At 32.7% G+C, this 10,208-nt stretch overlaps 1 pseudogene across 1 annotated transcript; it reads right to left on the bottom strand.

The window, feature by feature from the left end:
- Positions 1-1,761: 1,761 nt before the first annotated feature.
- LOC143615089 (sodium/calcium exchanger NCL2-like) lies at positions 1,762-8,841 on the bottom strand (annotated as a pseudogene). The gene is made up of 7 exons (XR_013150406.1): positions 8,209-8,841; positions 4,272-4,471; positions 4,001-4,182; positions 3,679-3,797; positions 3,328-3,595; positions 2,450-2,749; positions 1,762-2,113 (listed from the first exon to the last, which is right to left on the bottom strand). The product of XR_013150406.1 is annotated as a sodium/calcium exchanger NCL2-like (transcript).
- Between the last annotated feature and the right edge of the window lie 1,367 nt (positions 8,842-10,208).

Here is a 10,208-nt window from a genome sequence, read left to right as displayed (position 1 = left end):
TATTGATCTCGTCATGCGGTTGGACAGTTGGCCCACTCTCGATGCATGCAATCTATACTCTCGATCATGCCGGGAAAATAATGTTTGCTTTCGTGTACATCGTATATGCGAGTTAGGTCGTTTGAAGTTGGAATCCTCAAATAACAACCAGCGTATAATTGTATTATTCTTATACAAATAAATTATTATAAATCATTTCTATTAAAAACAATAATTAATATAAACAATTTAAATTTTACCGATGCAAAAATTCTCCAACGATTCTCGCGTCATTTTCTCAGCCATCTTTAAATACTCTTCGTTGATGGCGGTCGTGTTGCCGTATGCGAGGATGCGTAGAGCCGAAGTACACTTTTGGATGGCGATGAATCCTAAATATTCTCTTGCGTCGGGTTTTTGTTGAAAATACGTATACTCCCGCTCCAAATCTCCCACGATGCGCAAAAATAAACGCCTAGACATCCGAAAACACGTTGAAACGTAACGTCATTAAATGTAGGTGTGTCATTGAAGTAGTCCTTCTCAAACGATCGTTCGCATCAACACGATCCTGAAGGATATGCTATCGCCTATGTTGCGACGAAGAACTAGTAGAGGCAGACGCTATCTCTTTGGCGACGGCCTGGTTCATGACCTCTTCCCCCTCCTCCAACGCTCGTTGCTGCATCTGACGAATATTCTAAGTCTCCTCATTTACTTGATCCCAAATGTCGGAAGAGTTCGGGGAATCCATTTTGAGAAGGTATGAAAAGAAATGGTGAAAAAGTATGAAATGGTGAAAATTGTTGAATTGGTTCGGTATATATATTTGAGTTTGTATATGAAATGGTGAAAATGGTTGAATTGGTTTGGTATGTATATTATGTTATTAAATTTTTTTTAATTGTTTTGATCGTTCCAACAGTCATTTTTTTAAATTAATATTATTTTATTAGATTGAACGGGCGACTAATATTCCTCGCCCCCGCCCCCCCCCCCCCCCTATCGCCCAAACAATTTGCCCGCTACACTAAGCCTTACAATCAAATTATTTGTTCGTGTTCTTGGATTCCAAATTACTTTCGTCCTTGGAAGCTTCATTTGTTCCCATTTTTAGTTTTCTTCCATATTGAAAGACAGGAAGGGGGGGGGGGGTGACAGCTTTTGTGTGCATTATACAATTACCATGCGACCCCGTGCACGGTATTTGATAATAGTAACGTTATGCAACTTGAGGATAGATGTCGACACTTATGACGCTGCTGCTGACACTTAGAAATGTGGGGAAGATTTTGTATTGGCAACACTAGGAGTGTCGCATGCTAAATGGCGACACTTAGTGTGTCGGATGTCTAACTTCCGACATAGCAACAATACTGCTACTCTCTTTATAAACAATGAGCTCGTCTGTTCATTTCGGCTAGCTGTTCTTTGTGTAATTTTCCCCATTTGTTTGTTTTTGTCGAGATTAGAGTTTGCAATCATATAGTAGTGACTTATTTGTAATTTCTTTGGCTCGCTTATTAATGGAATCGACGTTTATGGCTTGATTACATCTATTTTATCTTATTTCTTTTTAGATTGTTGCTTCGTTATCAAACCTATTGATAGTTTGAGCATTCAACAATATTGTTTATTATCACTAGCACGAGATTATGATATAATCAAATATTCAAATGGACCTAAAGAGAGAGGGGAGGGGGGGGGTGTCGAAAAGTTGCTGCACAGATTATTTCAATATTAAACATCAATAACACGATATGTTACGTGCTACAATACAAAATTAAATTTATAACAAGCTTAAAAAATTATTCGTTGTAAACAACCAAAAAAGTACTTCAAATACCAAGAAAAAGTAGAACACAAGATATAGCCCTAACCTAACCTATGACCAACCCCAAACAACAGTAAGAAGATACAGCATGAGTAAAGATATAGGGTATAATGCATAACCCACATACCCGGTCCAAAGTGGGAAAACGGTCCTCGTACTTGTGAAAACTCCCATCACTCCGCAAATAATTAACACGACTAGAACCTCAGCCGATACATCCCATGCCAAATTTCTAATGTAGATTGTTAACAGGAACGTTACCAAGCTACTGGTGTTACTCATAAATACTCCTGAGTAGATCTGTAAATTAAAGATGGATAAGTTATTTTCATTTACAGGATTATGAAATCAAACAACGTCGGTGTGAATTTCAGGCATGGAACACGCTTAACATAAATTTTAGAGATTTGGGCTTGCTATAAACTGGTTTGGGTCAGTTCTGAGTCAAACCTGCATCAGTTAAAAGGGTCGTGTTCTTGTCACCTTGGCAGGTTCACAGATTGACCAGTTTAACTCATTTATTATATTATTTTTTTTAAATGTATGTTATGCCATAATTTTGATAAGTTGGGGATTATATATTAACATCTAAAACATAAAATAAAATTTGGCGTGAAATTTTTGTAAATAAAATACCTGAGAAAGAGTTAAAGATGCGGCGCGTTGAGTCTTTTGGCTTGCTGAATTGATCGTTGACAAGAGACGTGGTATGTTTATGGCGCACGGTATTATAATGTATGGTATAAGAAAAGAAGGGACATTTGCAGCACTAGCAAAACCAGTTATATTCATTATGAGTGGAAGCGCAACGAGAGCAGTCAAAAAGGTCCCTAGAAGTACCAAAGCCAAAGCCTCCAAGTAGTCCCATATTGAAGCCTGATCATTAGCGTGTTGCTTCTTGGGTATCAATGCTGCTTGTTCTTCATCTGCAATATCCTGTATAAATAAAAAACAGGTCATTTTAATACTTACTAGCTATATACAAATGTATTAAACATACGTTTAAGAACTTAATAACTAAATACTAGTTAAATCAGTAATTCAAATAACTACTATAATATTGTTAGTCTAAAAATGATGCTGTAAATGTTGGATTCACATGTGAAACAGGTGGATAAAGATTGAAGATAAAAAGATTGGATAGCGTTTGTTAGAGGTTGAGTTTAAATGTTAGTTGACACCAGTTTAGGTCACAGGTTTATCGTTTTTAGTTAGATAAGTACTTAATTATTGTTAAAAAAATGAGTTAGCTTAAGTTTGAGGTTCTATGGTCTAGTATAAATAAAGGTGTAGGTTTGTTTATTTGTGTGTCGAGTCGAGTCAAGTCTGATTAATAGAAAAACGTCGTGCTAGGAAGTTACCACAAATCCGTTGTTTATCATAATATATATCATTGTGTGTGTGTGAGTTTATCTAGATTTGGGCCAACAAGAAGTAACATAAATGCAAGATTGTAAGTACTATTTACATACCAAAAGAAATGGTTGCTTGTGTTTCCTAAAATAGAAAGCTACCTCTTGAGGTTTGCTGAATAGACTGAGAGGATTATAATCGTTCACCGAGAGAGATGCCCTTGCATCCTTGAGCCATTTTGTTAAAATTCTAACAAACTCATCTTCTTGGATAGATTCGTCACCGGATATATCAAGTTGATCCATGACTCTTTCGACAAGATCTTGGCTTATTTCGCCGTCTGCTTCTAGCTGTATGCCTAAAAGTAAGGTTTTCAACTCAGCATTGGTCACTTTACCATCATGATTTTTGTCAAGTTCCGTATAAAGGCTGCACATCAATATTTCACTCCATCATAAGTCTTTTTTCCATGTAACTTGTAAAAAAGTAAGAGAATATAATGTAGTACTAACCCTTTAATTAGCTGCACATTTGCCTTTCCGTTTGTGGAAAGTAGTTTTAATAATTTGTTCTTGACAAACTGTTGTCTCACATAGTCAAATCTTCTGTTTTGAATCCATGGTTGAAAGATCTACATTCATGCAAGCCGAAAACAATTAGTTTCGATGAAATATGAAATATTATTACAAAGGTAACCAAATAAGGAAATATCTTAAATGATGCTGAATAAGTTATAATAAAACAGAACTCTTAATATATTCTAACTATCTGGTGCCATGTTCATCCTCGAAAACTTTTACGTATTTCGTTTTGTTTGATACATAAAAGGCTAACCTGGTACACGACATACGCAATGAACAAACCCAACGCGATGATGAGTGTGATTAGAACTATCACTCGAGTTACTGAGGTCGAATGGATGAGTTCCGGGAGTTGAAGAATGAGAAACGGTATCATTGACACGAGCATGAGTAGTGCGGTTTTTCTTGTTTCGGTATCAGTTGTAAGCCCATATGCTAAAACAACATACCAAGTTAAAACCAATACTTTATTTAATGATTCAAGTGTTTGTGATTTGTGTATCGACGTAAACCAGTTAAACTACCTGTTAATTTGTTTATAAATGACGGTTCTCCATCTTGTGGTAAAATGGTGTCATCATCGTCTGCAAGATCATAGCTTCCGAAAACTATCGCAGAGGGCCAAATCAATGTTAGGCTCAAGACTAATGACCCTGCTAGCACATTCATTCCCATTGCCGCATTAAACGATGCACCCTGTCATCGCTAGCTGATAATCCATTCTCTGCAAAGACCAATCGTATAACACCGAAAGAATTCAAATCAGAAATTGATGTTGAATGTTTTTATGTATTCAAGAACTCATATGTATGTATATATAATCTTATAACAATCATGTTTTTCTACTAGATTTAATCCAGATTTCCTTAACACACTACATCTAATGTTCCACATCTTTTCTTAGACTTCTTAGAAAACACTCTCTTCTTATTCTAAAGAGTATTCATTCACGTTTTCAGCGGCTTAAATAACATATTTTTCTTTCTAACAACATTTGTACTACCCCTAATTAATAGTTCAGGGAGCTAGACTTCCTGAAACGGGATATAAAACATTCCATACTTGTTTTGACACCCAGCTAGTAAACACCATCAAGGAATCCAATCACTATATGAGAACCTTTTTAAGTCAGGTTTCGAACTTAAGACTACAAAATTTCAAGTCTTAACCATCACCCTCTTATCATTGGACCAGAAGGCCGATCGCAAATAACATATATTTAGTTGAATATTTTAAGTCATCTTGATGATGTCACATTGTTTCATAAATTAATAAACTAACAATTAACTTAATGCAAGTGGATGAAGTTGTTATAAAGCTCCAATAGATTATCATCAACTCACGTTATACCCTTGGTCAGCGCCTCGGATTGTAATTGGTCAAATAACTACACTAGCTAGTCACGTTTGATATCTATACTATATATAATATACCAAAGAGGGATAAATTAAGACACTTCAAATTAAAGGATTTACAAGTGATGCTACATATGGTACAACCTTAAATTGGGGCAAAAGAGTAATTCTCACAATAAAACTAAAAACTAACGTTTATTTAATATAGTTACAATATTGGTCCCTTAATTATAATTAAACTTAAAGAATAATTACAGCAATAACCCTTAACCTATTACCTATATATTATTTTAATTTTCGCTTTTAACCAAAATTCCCCCATAATTTTTAAACTTTAATAACATTTTCATACTTTAATATTTTTTAAAAAAAATTACACCATTAAAACGAGCATGTTTTTATCTTTAATTTGAGTATGATATTGTCATAGTTTTTTTCAGTTAAAAAAAATACATTTTATGTATGTGTGTTTGCGATCTGTTTTTGATTGTTTTAAATTAAACCATGAACCAAACCTTTTGCAACAGCCTTTTGTCATCGAAAACCAATACAGAACTTTTGAAAATTGAAAACTGGCCAAAAGTGAAAGAAAAAAATCAACAGCCAAATCAAACCGATGAACGGTTTTATGGTTTCAAACTGAACAATAAACACTCATAAATTTATTACGTGATTATCAATGTTTGTGTTTCATGCTGTATGGCGCGGGCACCCATCTAGTAGGAGGATGTGCATAAAAGTAAAACACGTTTTCTTGTCATTTGATTAATAGTTATAAATTTGAAACAATTTCTATTTTTTATATATTATTTGATGCGTATATAGGTAACTAAGAAACTTATTTGACCCGTATATATTAACTAACTAGATTTTATCTCATGTATTACGAGGGTTGTTTTACATTATTTGTTTTTAATTTTATATATTGTATTGGATTTTAATTTATTTATCGTAAATAAGTTAATAATCTGCTTAAGGTGATGATGAAAGGGTTTCGCAAATAAATGAGATGTTATAATTTAGTTTAAAAGTTATCTGGGTTTAATGCGACCCATGACCCACTTATTTTTTTTACTATAAAATTGTTTCTTGATTATAAATATAAATAATATCTTTTCTTAAAAAACCATATATTAATTTTTAGTATATCCCTGTTTTATATGATTTTCATATCAATAAAATTTGGAGAGATTATTTTTTATTTAATGAGATGTTATAACCCGTTTAAGGGATTTCTGGGTTTGGTGAGACTCATACCCGTGAATTCTAATCAAATGCATGAGAACCCTCTATTTACAAATAAAACAATCAGGTGACTTGAGAAAATATAAGGAGCAACCAGAGAGCTTTTAAAAGTTTCGATTATATATATTTAGATAATAGTATTACTAATATACATGTTAGTTATTAATTAGTGTTATAAAAGTTTATTTGTAGTGAGTAAAAAAGGGTTCTATTTAAAGTAATTATGGTATTGCTAATTAAATAATGACAACATGAAGTTTTTAGAATTATAAAGAATGTACACATGAAACTCAACCGATACAATTTAAAACAAAATTAAATATGTGTTTCAAACCGAAACTAAACTGAATACAATTAATACCGAATAACAAATAATTGAGATTTAAGATTGTCACGTAGCCCCATTAGATAATAACTAATTTGAGCTCAAATTTATTTATTCTATCAAATCCATTTATTTACAAATAATAATTTTGAAATACTTGAATTCGTAACGAATCTAGCTCTATTCAATTGAATGAATTTACGAAAACGAAAAAATAGTTAACCACGAGTTATATAATCATTACTACAAGTATTACTATAATCAGATCTATGGTATAACATAACACTTGCATTTATAATGCGCATGAGCTGTCAAGTGTCACCCACCTCAAAAGCTAGAGAATAACCCACCTACCTCCACAAACATAAATAAAAATAAAATCATTTAATATCTTCATTCTCTTGGTACTAACGTATATATGTGTAAACCCTCGGGTAGACAAAAGTGAAATTACACTAACTTTAACGTTGTTTTACTAATCTCGTGAAAATAACGTTAAAAGTGGCGGAAGGTTAATCAGGCATCATGTGGTGGCGTTGATAGTCGAAAGACAATAGTACATACACCGATCAGCCGGTGTCCCGATGATTGAGTGTTATGTGCCTTATGTCTAAAGCTTGATGCAAAACTACTATCGAGCCGGGGGTCTCACCGGAAGCAACCTCTCTATTCTTATGGGGTAGAGTTAAGGCTGTCTACATCTTACCCTCCTCAGATCCTACCATAGCTTTGCTATTAATGAGATTTACTGTGTACGATGATAATGATAATTCTCTTGGTACTAAAGTTTCACAAGTTTATATATTATGTGTATACGTATATGATTATTAAGTCTTTTTGTTTATACATCGGTACTATATAATAAAGGAAAGAAAAGCAAATTAAGACATCTAGTTTTAATTGTTTTACAAACAATATTACACAAAGTAAATGTGTCGAAAAGAAAAGAAAAACTTGCAATTTAAAAAGGATCCTAGGCTAAATTTAAACTTTTTAAAATATTTATATTTTTGCACCCTCTATTTTATTTAACTATTATCAAATTAAAGAATAATTACAAGTTTACTATTTTATCTTTAACCATATAATAACTTAAATTTTAATTTTAAACTAACTTTCTCCCAACGATTTTTAAAGGGCCATACCTTTTTTTACTTTAATATTTTCACAATAAAAATAAGCATTTTATTCACTTTAATTTAGTATGATATTGCAATAGTTTTGTAAATGTAAAAATATTAATATGTTATGTATAATGTGTTCACGGTCCGGTTTTGACGGTCCTATGTTAAACATGTGAACCCGGCCGTTGGTAACATCTTTTTTGACGTTGAAAACCAAACAGTGAAACCAAACCAATGACTGGTTTAAAGGGTTTAACCCGAACCATAAACACACATAATTGTTACATGATTACCAGGACATGTGTTTAAATACCAATTGTATCGCGCATATATATAATAATTTTGGAGACCAAATATATATAATAATTATAATAATAAGAAAGAACAAAAAATGGGAAGAAATGAGGCTTACCAAGGATGAGGAACAACATAGGAAAATTTGCAAGAATATGGAACACACCGGCACCAAAGATACCGGGTCCGAAAAGGCTGAAGAACTTATCCGACCCGCTTGAGATATAACTTTGACCCAAAGACATCAAGTATTGATAAACCACGATCAAGAACAGTTGTCCCCAAAGACCGCTTGTGCATGGCAAGAACCCGTATTGAGGTTCACATGTTACCGTTGCACCCTCTATAGTCCCAAGAAATCCCATCAAGGCCGCCAACAACGTAATCAACCCCCCGGTCTTCATTGCTTTTCGGTTAATGAATAACAAGTGAAGATGAAGATCGGATTTTATATAGTTGTAAGAAGATTTTAAAGGAGGAAGAAGGTTAAGATGGATATTCCGTGATTTTAGAATCTAGAGGGGATATTTAAATGGATTTGTTTGAACTTTGAACCAATAATTTTTTAACACAAAGGTCGAAGTTGCTTGTAGGAAGGTGACAACGGTTGACTCAATTATAACATTACCAAGTTGTACAAATTAGTTAGCACTTAAAACTTATATTTGACACGGACAATTTGTGAATATACCAAATACTCTATTAACGAACGAGATCTCATAAAACGTTGTTTGTGTTGGACATGTTGCCCTTAGAAAGCTTTTGAGTTGAAAGCATGAAACTAGTGAAAACTGAATATATTACAAAACGTTAGTACTTAGTAGTTTTCAATGGGATACATGAAGATAGTATGTTACTACATGATTTGAAAACACAGTAATTAATATTATTTTTAGATTTACATTTTGTTAATGGTAATTGAATTGAATCTACTCCCAATAATATTACATAAATGTTTAAGAGGACTTAAACCCGATCTTCAAATGAAAAAGCACCTGATAGGCTAATATATATCACACCAATATACTACTGGTCAAACACGTTATTGTTCATCCAAATAAAATGAATTTATGGAAATTAAAGCACAAAAGAAATTCATTTGACTTTTCCAATACCATGGGATGTGTAGTTATTTACTATTACTTGGAGATATTAAGAAGGTGAGTAGTAAGCCATTTGGTCATTAGAAAAAGTTGTGTGGAATTATTTAACAATTATTCAAAGATGGTGTGAGGTGAGCAGGTGGGATACTGGGATTTACTACGTGATTAAAAATATGAACGGCTGCTAATACTTGATAATTGTCATTCCATATTTTTTTTATTAAGGATCCGATATTTTAGGGTACCTAATACGCATGTAACATGTTTATAGTAGTATATTCATAGGAACACATGCACTTACTATAGAGAGTGTGTAGAATACATAGTGAAGAGTGTTATTGATTTAAATATCATCAGTTTATTTGAATAACTGGGATTTACTTAAAGAATAAATACAAAAATAAGAATATAAATTGATGCGTAGTACAAGTTAAAAGACTATTCCAATTTTGTATACCAACGAGCCCTAGTGTTGAGGGGCAGGTAGGTAAAGGTGAGCAGAAAACCGAATTAACTAAGCCGAAACCGAAAAACCGGACCAAAAAACCGAACCGAAGCATTAATCGACGGTTAATTTTTTGTTTTTTGAAAGCCGAATTTTTGGTTTCGATTCGGTCATCCATTTTTAAAAACCGAGAAAAATGAACCGAACCGATTGATGGTGATAAAGATTATCAAGATGATGAATAATTGACTAAACTTTGAAAATAAATAATATAATGAATGAAGACTGGGACTAAACTTATAACATTTTTTAATTAAGAACTTTGTTGAATTTTAAACTCTATTATCAACTTTGTATTCGTATAGTTTCACATAACACATGCCAATTTTTTTTGAATTCAATATATATGTAGTACTCTAATACGTTCTTATACAAGCTTAAAATATGCAATTTCATTTATTTATTTAATTTTTTTTGCAATGTCTACACAGAATTGAAAAAAAAAACGAAAATAACCAAACCGAAACCAAAAATAATCGAAAAACAAAAACCAAACTGTTTGTATATTCA

Source organism: Bidens hawaiensis, unplaced genomic scaffold, assembly GCF_021521415.1.
Source record: "Bidens hawaiensis isolate Kalapana, Puna unplaced genomic scaffold, B.hawaiensis_p1.1 tig00041851_1, whole genome shotgun sequence".
NCBI classification, from domain to species: Eukaryota; Viridiplantae; Streptophyta; class Magnoliopsida; order Asterales; family Asteraceae; genus Bidens; species Bidens hawaiensis.
This window is presented reverse-complemented; position numbering and strand designations above follow the sequence as displayed.